Source organism: Panthera pardus, unplaced genomic scaffold (genome assembly GCF_024362965.1).
Source record: "Panthera pardus isolate Hobbes unplaced genomic scaffold, ASM2436296v1 HiC_scaffold_10, whole genome shotgun sequence".
Classification (NCBI taxonomy): Eukaryota; Metazoa; Chordata; class Mammalia; order Carnivora; family Felidae; genus Panthera; species Panthera pardus.
The window spans coordinates 39,667,965-39,681,536 of NW_026526655.1; the positions used below are offsets into that span (position 1 = coordinate 39,667,965).

At 37.9% G+C, this 13,572-nt stretch overlaps 1 pseudogene; it reads right to left on the minus strand.

Moving 5' to 3' along the window:
* Positions 1-11,550: 11,550 nt before the first annotated feature.
* On the minus strand, positions 11,551-13,235 carry LOC109254481 (elongation factor 1-alpha 1-like; annotated as a pseudogene).
* Positions 13,236-13,572: the final 337 nt, after the last annotated feature.

Genomic DNA, 13,572 nt, shown 5'->3' on the forward strand with positions numbered 1-13,572 from the left:
AACAAATAAACAAAAAACCCAGTTAACCTCAAAAGGATCATAGACCTAAAAGTGAAGATGAAAGCTATGAACTTCTAGAGAAAGCATAGAAGGAAATCTTTATAATTTTGGATTAGCCGAAGATTTCTTATATATGATGCCAAAAATACTATCTATTATTAAAGAAAAAAAATTGGACTTCAACAAAATTAAGGTCTTTTACTTTTCAAAAGACTCCATTACAAAAATGAAAAGATAAGCCACAGAATGAGAGAAAAAACTTGCAAATAACATACATGATAAAGAACTTGCATCCAGGGGCACCTGGGGGGGCTCAATCAGGTAAGTGCTTAACTCTTGATTTTGGCTCAGGTCATGATCTTATGGTTTGTGGGTTTGAGCCCCTCATCAGGTTCTGCACTGACAGTGTGGAGTTGGCTTGGGATTCTGTCTCCCCCCTCCTCTCTCTGACTCTCCTTGCTTGCTCTTTCTTGCTCTCAAAATAAATACATAAACATTAATAAAAAATGAACTCGTATCCAGAATATATAACCAATTCTTATAATATAAGATACAGAAACAAATGACTCATTTCAAATACGGACAAAAGTTTTGAGTAGACGCCGCGTTGGAAAGGGTATATAAATGGCAAATATAGTCATTGGCAAATGTAAATTTAAACACAGCAAAATACCATAATGTAGCATCTAGAATGACAATAGTAAAAAAAGACATAATACCAGTGTTGTCAAGGATGTGGAGGAACTTGAACTTTCATGTGGTGCTGGTAGGAATATAAAATGGTATAACTAGTTTGGAAAGCAATTTGGCAATTTCTTAACAAGTTAAAAATATACTTTCTTAGAATTTGTGCAAGAGAAATGGCGACATGTGTGCACAAAATCTTGTCTGTAAGTGTTCAGAGCTGTATTATTCATAATAGGGAAACAAAACATGGAAAAAGATCTAAATGTCCATCAGGTAGTGAATGTCTAAACAAAATGTTATGTTGCCATTTTGCTGAATACTACTCAACAACTGAGCAATAAAAAAGAATGAACTATTGGGGCACCTGGGTGGCTCAGTCGGTTAAGCATCTGACTCTTGATTTTGGCTCGGGTCATGATATCACAGTTCATGTGATCAATTCCCGCATCTGGCTCTGTGCTAACAGTGCAAATCATGCTTGGGATTCTCTTTCTCCCCCTATTTCTGTCCCTCCCTCACTTGTGTTCTCTCTCTCTCTCAAAATAAATAAATAAACTTTAAGAAATTAAAAAAAAATGAACTACTGATACATGCAGCAGCGTGGATGAACCTCAAAAACATTATGACAAGTGAAAAAAGCCATATGCAAGAACTACATAAGATTCCCTTTACATGAAATTCTAGAAAAGACAAAACTATAGTTTCATAAAGCAGATCAGTAGTTGTATAGGGATTGAGATTGGAGTCAGGACTGACTGCAACTGGGCACAGGGAAACTTTTTGGGATGACAGAAATTTTGTAAAACTGTACTATGGTGATGGTTGTACAACTGTACACATTTATTAAAATTCACTGGACTACAAACATAAAATTGATTAATATAATGTCACATAAATTATATCTTAATAAAACTACTGAAAACATATTTGAGAAGGAGATACACTGATCATTGGTTGATTTTGGACTTCTTAGTATTCATTTCACCATGTAATTTCTTCCCTGTGGTGTACAATCTGGGGACCTATTAAGTTACTCTCGGCTCTGCAAGCCAAGAAATAGGCAGTTAGTACTCTCTTTTGTAAGACAGAAAATTCTACTTCAAAGTCTCTTAAGGAAAAAAAAAAGTAAGTTGCTGGCAGTATTTCAAGCCTACGTATAACCAGATTCAACTTTGGTGGTGGTGGTGGAAAGAGTGGGTGCAAGGAAAGTCTCACTGGCTGTGACTGATCACTTGGGTCCTGTGCCTTTCCTTCCAGGAATTACTGTTTCCAAGGAAATATATTCCAAACTTGATCAAGAATAAGTCATGCCACTTTTAGCAACTTCAACAGAAACTGACCCACTTTCAGTTTTCTTTCTTTGGAGGAGATGTTGAGCTGCTAGTCAGTTTTACATGCGATAGTTACGAACTGTTGGATGGGGACATCTGGATCTATAATGTAAGGAAGCAGATATGAGGTTACTGGGAAGCCAAAGGGCTGGAGTAGGGTGGACAGCCTTTGTTTTGGGCTGCTTAACATTCATTCCATCTTTTGGTACCGTTGAGTTTCTTTCTTTCAGGCACAGTCTCTTTCTGTTTTGGAAAATGGGAATGAGGTGAGCCTATGATTCTAAACGAATCAGATGTTTTGTCCAATAAATGGGAAACTTGAGTAGATTACAGAGAAGACTCTAATTGGTTTGAACAAATCCATTCAAGAGAGGGTGCCCCGCTAACTCCTGGAGTTAGATCTGGTTGTCCAACTCAGATCTGGTTGTTCAGCATTCCCATAAATTATATGAACTATTGCACGTATTTCTAATAAATCCTGTTTCGCATAAGCAAGTCGATGTAGTGAACTAACAGCCGGCCTCATTAAGATAAATCAGCAAGTCTCTTGATAGAAGTATGAACAAAAAATAGATAATTGATGAATAGGCATGTTGAAAATTCTGCTTTCATTGTTGGTTATCTACCACATTTGTGTTTGTCCTTCATGAGAGTGAGTATCTGGGCGAGGATGCACATTTATCATAGATCAGGAGTGTGAATTTGAAGATGGAAAAGGAGGACAGTGAGAACATCAGCAGGTAGTGTGAACCCTTTCTATACTCTTATCTCTCATGAGCCTAGAGAAGTGGCTTAGAAAGTGTAGTTAGAAAGAGTATGATTTACAGAACTGTGGAAGCAGAATAACATGAACTCGTTTGAAGAAGGGAAGTTAGATATGTTAGTTTACTTTAGAAGGAATCAGCTTTAATGAAAGAGGAATTTCGAGGCCAAGGAGACCTAAAAACACTCTTTGTTGATTCAAGCGTTATGTTGTTAATTGCTTCTCTTTGATGATAAAGAAAACTGTGCAAACAGAATCTGTAAGCCCTGGACCTGAACAAAAAACTCGCCTTCTCACAGATCAGGTTGAGACAACCTTTCAAGTAAAACTAAAACTTGGTTCTGCTCAACAGTAATTGGCAGATTCCTGGGATGTGTTTCCATTCATTGTCAAAAAACACCGACTCTCCTGCTCTCATATTGTTTTATCAGCCAACTAGAGTGTCAACCTTTGTGTTGTCAAAATCATGAAACATATTTGGATAATTATGAGAGGACAGAAAGCATGGCTGGCACGGAAGAGAAATGATGGCTCAGAAATTGTATGTGACTTTCTTCAGACATAACCAAACTTAAAATTAATTTAAACTACATTCTTGGTTTTACTATGTATACACATTTGGAATAAGCTTTTTAAAAAAGACTTTTTTTTAATATTACAGTTTTCCTTTGGCTCAGGACAAAAAAACAAACATAGAATAAAAGTGCTTCTGATCATTTCTAAATCCAAAAGTAATTGGGAACTTTGTTCTTCTGCAATATATAACCCTGCCCCTCTGTGGCAGGGACTGGAGCTATTTGCTAATTCTCTTCCTACCAGATGAGAGGAAGTCTAGGTGGGACCCTAGAGCAGAGCTTAGAGATTGTAATAGGCCACTGTTTGTTATGTTAAAATAAAACAATTGACATATTTTTCATATAATACTTATTGAATTATCAAGTCATTTCTATTCTGTCATCACTGATGGGATTTCAGAACTGCAAGGACCAGAGGAATCTTGACGTTGAAATATTAATTTCATTTTAAAATTAAAAAAAATTTTTTTAAACGTTTATTTATTTTTGAGACAGAGAGAGGCAGAGCATGAACAGGGGAGGGGCAGAGAGAGAGGGAGACACAGAATCCTAAACAGGCTCCAGGCTCCGAGCTGTCAGCACAGAGCCCGACGCGGGGCTCGAACTCACGGTCGGTGAGATCATGACCTGAGGCGAAGTCGGACGCTCAACCGACTGAGCCACCCAGGCGCCCCTGAAATATTAATTTCATTTTAAACCACAGTCATTAGTTGCCTACTTATTGTTTGAAAATGTCTAGCATATGATTATTTAGCAATATTTAAAAAAATATCTGGATAGGGGTACCTGGATGGCTCAGTAAGTTAAGCGTCCGACTTTGACTCAGGTCATGATCTCACAATTCGTGGGTTTGAGCCCTGCTTCAGGCTCTGTGCTGACAGCTCTGAGCCTGGAGCCTGCCTCAGATTCTGTGTCTCCATCTCTCTCTATCCCTCCCCCCACTCACACTCTGTCTGTTTCTCAAAAGTTAATAAACATTAAAAAAATGATAAAAAAAATCTGGATAATTTAAGTAGGGTTGTATAATTATCAGTACCCCCCCCCTTTTTTTTTTCTGCAGAGGAGAGCAGTATCAGTAACCTCTAACTACAGTACTGTTTCTAGACTAGCATACTACAATTATAAATGAAAAGAAGCTGAAATGTTTAGGTTCCCTCCTTACAGTGAAGAGGTGAATAATTCTCATATGTGTTTTATGATAAGATGTGACTCCTACGTGAGCCTGGCCATTAATCTTAAGCCAAGAGACACACCTCCAGGAAGTGTCAAATCACTGGCTCCAAATCAAATTCTATCAAATATTCCCCCATGTAATCAGCTGTCGTCCTCAGTAACAAGTAGGAGACAATGCCCTACTTTCACTTTATTTCTGCTGGAAAGCATCAGCCCCAGAGTCTGGCTAAGATTCAAGGACATAATAGGGAGTCTGGTTTGTATAAAATAAAGAGATAAAATTCCTGCCTTGTTTCCTCCCATTCATTCCTCCCAACTTGTCCTCTAGCTTACCCTTATTCCTCTCCTAGGACAATGATGTTTGCTAGGATGCCTCACCTTAGTGTCCTGTCTCGCATCATTCAGTCTTATTATCATCCTGGTGTCATTAATGGGGTTGTGCAGAGGCTTCAGCTGCTTCGAGAGAGGAGTGAGTCTACAGAGGTAGCTCTTCTCTTGAGAATTCTAATTAACCTATTATCCTGAACTATCTTTCTATGTGGTTATTGGGTGTGACCATAGATGCTGATCAGTTCTTTATGTACTCGGTATAGTTCTTATATCTTTTTTTTAAAGGGAGGGTTACTCTCAGTTCCCTACATCTTGTATTTTCTCTTTTTTTTAAAAAAATTTCCTCTTAAACAGATAAATATATAACCATAATTTTTGGTTAGATGTGCTTAACACATGAAACAGTACATCTCTGTATATCTGAAGAGAAATAAAAACTCATATTTTATAACTAAATATCTACCCATGTATGTGTTAACCAGAATCACCATTATTATTTTTTCATTTGAGAAGAGAACAAATATTCTATGAAGTTCTCTTTACTGAAGATTGAAAATGCATGAATAATTAAGAAGAAGGATAGGCACTATTGTTTGATGGTTTTAATGTAATATCTCTTAGATTCCTGTAACAAACTAGATCATTTGCCAAAGTCCCTTTCTGCCTCCCTCCCTCCATCCCTACCCTTTCTTTCTTTCTTTCTTTCTTTCTTTCTTTCTTTCTTTCTTTCTTCTTTCTTTCTTTCTTTCTTTCTCTTTCTTTCTTTCTTTCTTTCTTTCTTTCTTTCTTTCTTTCTTCTTTCATTTAAATTTATTTATTTAAATTCAAGTTAGTTAACATACAGTGTAGTATTGATTTTAGGAGTAGAACCCAGTGATTCGTTACATATAACACCCAGTGTTCATCCCAACAAGTGCCCTCCTTAATGCCCATCACCCATTTAACCCATTCCCACCCACTTCCCCTCCAGCAACCCTCAGTTTGTTTCCTGTATTTAATGGTGTCTTATGGTTTGCCTCTCTCTCTGTTTTTATCTTATTTTTCCTTCCCTTCCCCTGTGTTTATCTGTTGTGTTTCTTAAATTCCACATATGAGTGAAATCATATGATATTTGTCTTTTTCTGACTGACTTATTTCAATTAGCACAACACACTCTAGTTCCATCCACGTTCTTGCAAATGTCAAGATTTCATTCTTTTGGATCACTGAGTAATATTCCATGATATATATACATATATATATATATATATATATATATATATATATATGTATGTATATATATCACTCTTCTTTATCCATTCATCAGTTGATGGACATTTGGTCTCTTTCCATAATTTGGCTATTGTTGATAGTGCTGGTGCTGCTCCATAATTTGGAGTGCATGTGCCCCTTCAAATCAGCATTTTGGTATCATTTAAATAAATACTTAGCAATAAAATTGCTGGGTCATGGGGCAATTGTATTTTTAATTTTTTGAGGAAACTCCATACTGTTTTCCAGAGTGGCTGCACCAGTTTGCATTCCCACCGACAGTGCAAAAGCGTTCCCCTTTCTCTGCATCCTTGCCGACATCTGTTGTTGTCTGAGTAGTTAATGTTAGCCGTTCTAACAGGTGTGAGGTGGTATCTCATTGTGGTTTTGATTTGTATTTCCCTGATTATGAGTGATGTTGAGCATCTTTTCATGGGTCTGTTAGCCATCCGGATGTCTTCTTTGGAAAAGTGTCTATTCATGTCTTCTGCTCATTTCTTCACTGGATTATTTGTTTTTTGGGTGTAGAATTTGGTAAGTTTTTAATAAATTTTTGGTATTAACCCTATATCTGATGTGTCATTTGCAAGTATCTTCTCCCTTTCTGTTGGTTGCCTGTTAGTTTTGTTGATTGTTTCCTTTGCAGTGCAGAAGCTTTTTGACTTGATGAGGTACCAATAGTTCATTTTTGCTTTTGATTCCCTTGCTTCTGGAGACATAGACATATCAAGTGAGAAGTTGTGGCTGAGGTCAAAGAAGTTGCTTCCTGTTTCCTCCTGTAGGATTTTGATGGTTTCCTGTCTCACATGTAGGTCTTTCATCCATTTTGAATTTATTTTTGTGTATGGTTTAAGAAAGGGGTCCAGGTTTACTCTTCTGCACGTTGCTGTCCAGTTTTCCCAGAAGTATTTGCTGAAGTGACTGTCTTTTTTCCATTGGATACTCTTTCTTGCTTTGTTGAATATTAGTTAGCCATACGTTTGTGGGTCCATTTCTGGGTTCTCTCTTCTGTTCCACTGATCTATGTGTGTGTTTTTTTTTGTGCCAGTACCATACTGTCTTGATGGTTATAACTTTGTAATGCAGCTTGAGTCTGGAATTGTTACATCTTCAGCTCTTGTCTTCTTTTTCAACATCACTTTGGCTATTCAGGGTCTTTTGTGGTTCCATACATTTTCAGGATTGTTTGTTCTAGATCTGTGAAGAATGCTGGTATTATTTGATAGGGATGCATTAAATATCTAGATTGCTTTGGGTAGTATAGACATTTTAACAATATTTGTTCTTCTAATTCATGAGCATGAATGTTTTTCCATTTGTTTGTGTCTTCAATTTCTTTCATAAGCTTTCTATGGTTTTCAGTTTACAGACTGTTTACCTCTGGTTAGGTTTATTCCTAGGTATTTTATGGGTTTTGGTGCAATTGTAAATGGGATTGATTCCTTGATTTCTCTTTCTGCTGTTTAGTTATTGGTGTATAGAAATGCAACCAATTTCTGTATGTTGATTTTATATCCTGCAACTTTGCTGAATTCATGTTTCAGTTCTACGAGTTTTTTGCTGGAGTCTTTTGGGTTTTCCATGTAGAAAACCTGTGAAGAGTGAAAGTTTGACTTCTTCCTCGCCAATTTGTATGACTTTTATTTCTTTTTGTTGTGTGATTGCTGAGGCTAGGACTTCTAGTACTATGTTGAACAACAGTGGTGAGAGTGGACATCCCTGTCATGTTCCTAACCTTAGGGAGAAAACCCTCAGTTTTTCCCCATTGAGGAGATCAGCTGTGGGTCTTTCATATATGACCTATATGATATTGAGGTATGTTCCTTGCATCCCTACTTTCTTGAGGGTTTTTATCAAGAAAGGATGCTGCATTTTGTCAAATGCTTTTTCTGCATCAATTGAGAGGATCATATGTTTCTTATCCTTTCTTTTATTAATGTGGTGTATCATGTTGATTGATTTGTGAATATTGAGTTAGCCCTGCAGCCCAGCTGTAAATCCCATTTGATCATGGCAAGTAATTCTTTTAATATACTGTTGAATTCTAATTACTAGTATCTTGTTGAGAATTTTTATATCCATGTTTATCAGGGATATTGGCTTATAATGCTCCTTTTTAGTGGGGTCTTTGTCTGGCATTGGAATCACGGTAATGGTGGCTTCACAGAAAAAGTTTGGAAGCTTTCCTTCTATTTCTATTTTTTGAAACTGTTTGAGAAGAATAGTTATTAACCCTTCTTTAAATGTCTAGTAGAATTCCCCTGGGAATCCATCTGGCCCAAGACCCTTGTTTGTTGGGAGATTTTTGATAACTGAATCAATTTCTTTGCTGGTTATGTGTGTGTTCAAATTTTCTATTTCTTCATGTTTCAGTTTTGATAGTGCATGAGTTTCTAGGAATTTGTCCATTTATTCTATATTGCCCAGTTTGTCGGCATATAATTTTTCATAGTATTCTCTTATAATTGTTTGTATTTCTGTGGTGTTGGTTGTGATCTCTCCTTTTTTATTCATGGTTTTATCTAGTTGGGTCCTCCCTCTTTTCTTTTTGAGAAGTCTGGCTAGGGGTTTATCAATTTGTTTATTCTTTCAAAGAATCAGCATTTAGTTTTTTGATCTTTTCCATTTTTTGTTGTTGTCATTGTTATTGTTGTTTCTATATCATTTATTTCTGCTCCAATCTCTATTATATCTGTTCTTCTGATGGCTTTAAGCTTTATTTGTTGCTCCTTTTCTAGCTCCTTTAGTTGTAAGCTGTATACTTGGGACCTTTCTTCCTTCTTGAGATAGGTTTGAATTGCAATGTGCTTTCCTCTTAGGACTGCCTTTGCTGCATCCCAAAGGTTTTTGACTGTTGTGTTTTCATTTTCATTTGCTTCCACGTATTTTTATATTTCTTCTTTAATTTACTGTTTAACCCATTCTTTCTTTAGTAGGATGTTCTTAACCTCCATGTATTTGAGGGATTTCCAAAATTTTTCTTGTGGTTGATTTCAAGTTTCATAGTATTGTGACCTGAAAATATTCATCTTTGGTAGGTGTTGGGGGCTGATTTGTGTTCCAGTGTGTGATCTGTTCTGGAGAATGATCCATGTACACTGGAGAAGAATGTCTATTCTGCTGCTTTAGGATGAAATGTTCTAAATATATCTGTTAAGTCCATCTGGTCTAGTGTGCCATTCAAAGCCATTGTTTCCTTGTTGATTTTCTGCTTAGATGATTTGTCCATTGTTGTAGTGGGGTATTAAAGTCTCCTACCATTATGGTATTATTATCAATGAGTTTCTTTATGTTTGTTATTAATTGATTTATACATTTGGGTTCTTACAATTAGGGGCATAGATATTTACAATTGTTAGATCTTCCTGGTGGATAGATCCCTTAAATATGATATAATGCCCTTCATCTCTTGTTACAGTCTTTGTTTTAAAATCTACTTTGTCTGATATAAGTACAGCTACTCTGGCTTTCTTTTGACATCCATTAGCATGATAGATGGTTCTCCATCCCCTCACTTTCAATCTGAAGGTGCCTTTAGGTCTAAAATGAGTCTCTTGTAGGCAGCATATAAATGGATCTTGTTATTTTTTTTACCTATTTTGATAGCCTATGTCTTTTGATGGGAGAATTCAGTTCATATACATTCAGAGTGATTACTGAAAGATATGAATTTAGTGCCATTGTGTTACTCATAGAGCATAGAGTTGGTGTTTCTGGTGATGTTCTCTGATCCTTTGTAATCTTTCTTGCTTTGGTCTTCTTTTTTCCCTCCACTCAGAGAATCTCCCTTAAAATTTCTTGCAGGGCTAGTTTAGTGGTCATGAACTCCTTTAGTTTTTGTCTGTTTGGGAAAGTCTTTTTCTCTCCTTCTATTCTGAATGACAGCCTTTGTGGACAAAGAATTCTTGGCTGCATATTTTCCCACTCAGCACATTGAGTATTTCTTGCCACTCCCTTCTGGCCAAGTTTCAGTGGACAGGTCTGCTGCTAACCTCATGTGTCTACCCTTGTAGGTTAAGGGCTCTTTGTCCCTGGCTGCTCTCAGAATTCTCTTTATCTTTGTATTTTGCAAGGTTCACTATGATATGTCATGGTGTTAACCTGTTTTTGTTGATTTTGAGGGGAGTTCTCTGTGCCTCTTGGACTTGAATTGCTGTTTCCTTCCCCAGATTACAGAAATTCTCAGCTATAATTTGTTCAAATAAACCTTCTGCCCCTTTTTCCCATTCTTCTTCTAATGGGACTCCTATGATATGGATATTGTTTCATTTCATGGAATCACCACCTTTTCTTTTAATATTTTTTTTAGTTATCTCTACACTCGACATGGTGCTCAAACTCACAGCCCCAAATTCAAAAGTTGTGTGCTCTACTGACTGAGCCAGCTGGGTGCCCCCCCTTCACCTTTATAATGACACAAAAAAGATGCTGTTATGTTTCGCTTTTAAACAAGAAATCACGTAAGATCCCAGCACTGCTGCAAAGAAGGTTTCAGTATAATTTTATCAGACTAATTTACTTTAAGGTTTTTTGGTGGCCTGAGGTTTCACAAAGGGAAACATAAAGTGCATACTTTTCTATATGTTATTAAAAGACATTTGAGAAGCTGATAGCATAAAACAGGTCAAGAGATAACAGGAGGACAAAAAATAAGTGGAAAAACGCTATAGGGAAAAGAAAGAGATAGGCAGGAACTTGCATGCTATTTTCAGTGACTATTTTGGTCTCAAAGATGATTACATTTCTTTAATAGGGGCTTCATAGGTCTTACTGAGTTCAGGACAGGGCAATTTATTCTAATGAGCGAGAAAGAAAAAAAGCATAAAAATAACTGTTATTCAATCATTTGGGAGAGAAGGCCATATTTTCAGCTTCTCCATTTCTTGACGGACTGTTATACATCAGATTTAATACATCAACTTGAGAATTGTAGTTATCTAAATCATTTTCATCTCTTGGCACATGGCATTTTGTTCTCTCCTCCTAAGTTTCTTGCTCTAATTCTTTTTTTTTAAATGCTTATTTATTTATTTTGAGACAGAGAGAGAGAAAGAGAGAGAGAGAGAATGTGCACATGAGTGAGGTAGGGGCAGAGAGAGAGGGAGATAGAGAATCCCTATTCTCCTTTCCAGGGTATATAGGTGGTTCAGTTGGTTAAGCCTCAGACTCTTGATTTTGGCTCAGGTCATGATCTCACAGTTTGTGAGTTTGAGCCCGGCATAGAGCTCTGTGCTAACAGTGCAGAGCCTACTTGGGATCCTCTCCCTCCCTGTATCTTTGCCTCTTCCCCACTCCTGCTCTCTCTCTTTCTCTTTCAGAATAAATACACTTCAAAAAATTTCTCCTTTTTTTTCTAAAGGTTTTATGATACATTATTATCATTAACCAGTCTTTTACATCACACTTAAATGGCCAGTTAATACAAACAGTTCTGGGACTGTCCTTCCACCACTCATTAAGACTGGGGTTGCAAGTATTACAGATAATATTCATTTAGCCCTCTGATCTTTCTGGGCAGATTTGGTGACCTTGCCAGCTCCAGCTGCCTTCTTGTCCACAGTTTTGTTGGCACCCATAAGTAACCATATGTCTCATGTCAAGAACAGCAAAGCAGGCCAGGGGAGGATAGTCAAAGAAGCTCTCAACACTCATAGGCTTGCCAGGAACCATATCAATGATTGCAGCACCACCACATTTCAAGAACTTGGGATCACCTTCCATCTGTTTTCCCAAATGACAATCAGTCTTCTCCTTCAGCTCAGTGAACCTGCAGGCGATGTGAGCTGTGTGTGACCGTTCAGCACAGGTGCATATCCAGCACTGATTTGGCTTGGATGGGTCAGGATAATCACCTGTGTTGTGAGGCCAGGTGCTTCTACTGGTGGGTCATTTTTGCTGTCACCAGCCACATTGCCACAATGAATGTCTTTGGCAGGTATGTTTTTGACATTGAAGCCCATATTGTCCCCAGGAAGAACCTTACTCAAAGTTTCAAGGTGCATTTCAACAGACTTTATGTTAGTTGTAACAGTGATTGGACCAAAGGTGACCACCACGCCAGATTTAAGAACACCAGTCTCCACTTGACCCACAGGGACAGTACCAACATCACCAATTTTGTAGACATTCTGGAGAGGCAGATGCAAGGGCTTGTCATTTGGGTGAGTTGGTGGCAGAATACAATCCAGAGTTTCAAGCAGTGTGGTTCCACTTGCATTGCCATCTTCACTAGTGACTTTCCATCCCTTGAACGAAGGCATGTTAGCACTTGGCTTGCGCTAAGTTGGAATGCTGTCACCGTTCCAACCAGAAACTGGCACAGATTCTACTGTGTAGGGGTTGTAGCTGATTTTCTTCATGTAGATGCTTACTTTCTTTTTTTAAAAATCTTTTAATTATTTAGTTTTGAGAGAGAGAGAGAGAGAGACAGAGAGAGGGAGGGGCAGAGAGAGAGGGAGACACAGTCTGAAGCAGGTTCCAGGCTCTGAGCTGTCAGCACAGAGCCCGAAGTGGGGCTCAAACTCATGAACCATGACATCATGACCTGAGTCAAAGTCAGACGCTTAACCGACAGAGCTATCCAGGTGCCCCACTTTCTTAATGATTTCCTTATATATTTTCTGGCGGTGAGGTGGCTCAGTGGAATCCATTTTGTTAACACCAAAGTAAGTTGTTTTACATCCGGTGTGTAAGCGGGACCCCAACACGGCCCCATCATGGGCTCACAGTCTGCCCATTCTTGAGATACATGCTTCCAATTCACCAACACCAGCAGCAATAGTCAGAACAGCACAATCAGCCTGGGATGAGCCTGTGATAATGTTTTTGATAAAGTCTATGTGTCCTCCGGCATCAATGATGGTCAAATAATACTTGCTGGTCTTGAATTTCCACAGGGACGTATCAGTGGTGATACCACATTCCCGTTCAGCTTTCAGTTTACCCAACACCTAGCATACTTGAAGAAGCCCTTGCCCATCTCAGCAGCCTCTTCAAATTTTTTGATAGTTCCCCCTTTTTCTTGATCCCACCACATTTATAGATCAGATGACCAGAAGTGGTAGACTTGCCGAAATCTAAATGCCCAATGACGGCAATGTTGATATGAGTCTTTTCCTTTCCCATTTTGGTTTGGGTTTAGTGGTGGTTTTCATGACACCTGTGCTGTGGCAAACCCATTGCAAAAAAGCACTCTAATTATTTTTAAACTTCCCACCTTCCCTTCTCTATGTGTTGACTTCGTTTTTGGGATGACTTGAGATAAGTCTGAAGCCACTTTATGTTTAACTTTCACGAGAATCTGACACTGAGTTTAACCTTTCTATATATTTGGAAGAACCTTCCAAGTATCATTATAGGAGAAGACCTCATGCCTCCTATGCCCCCTTGCTTCCCATTTCTCCCTCACTTAATTGCTAATGCCTGACATTTTATTCTTTGGATTTCCTTCATTTGATATTAA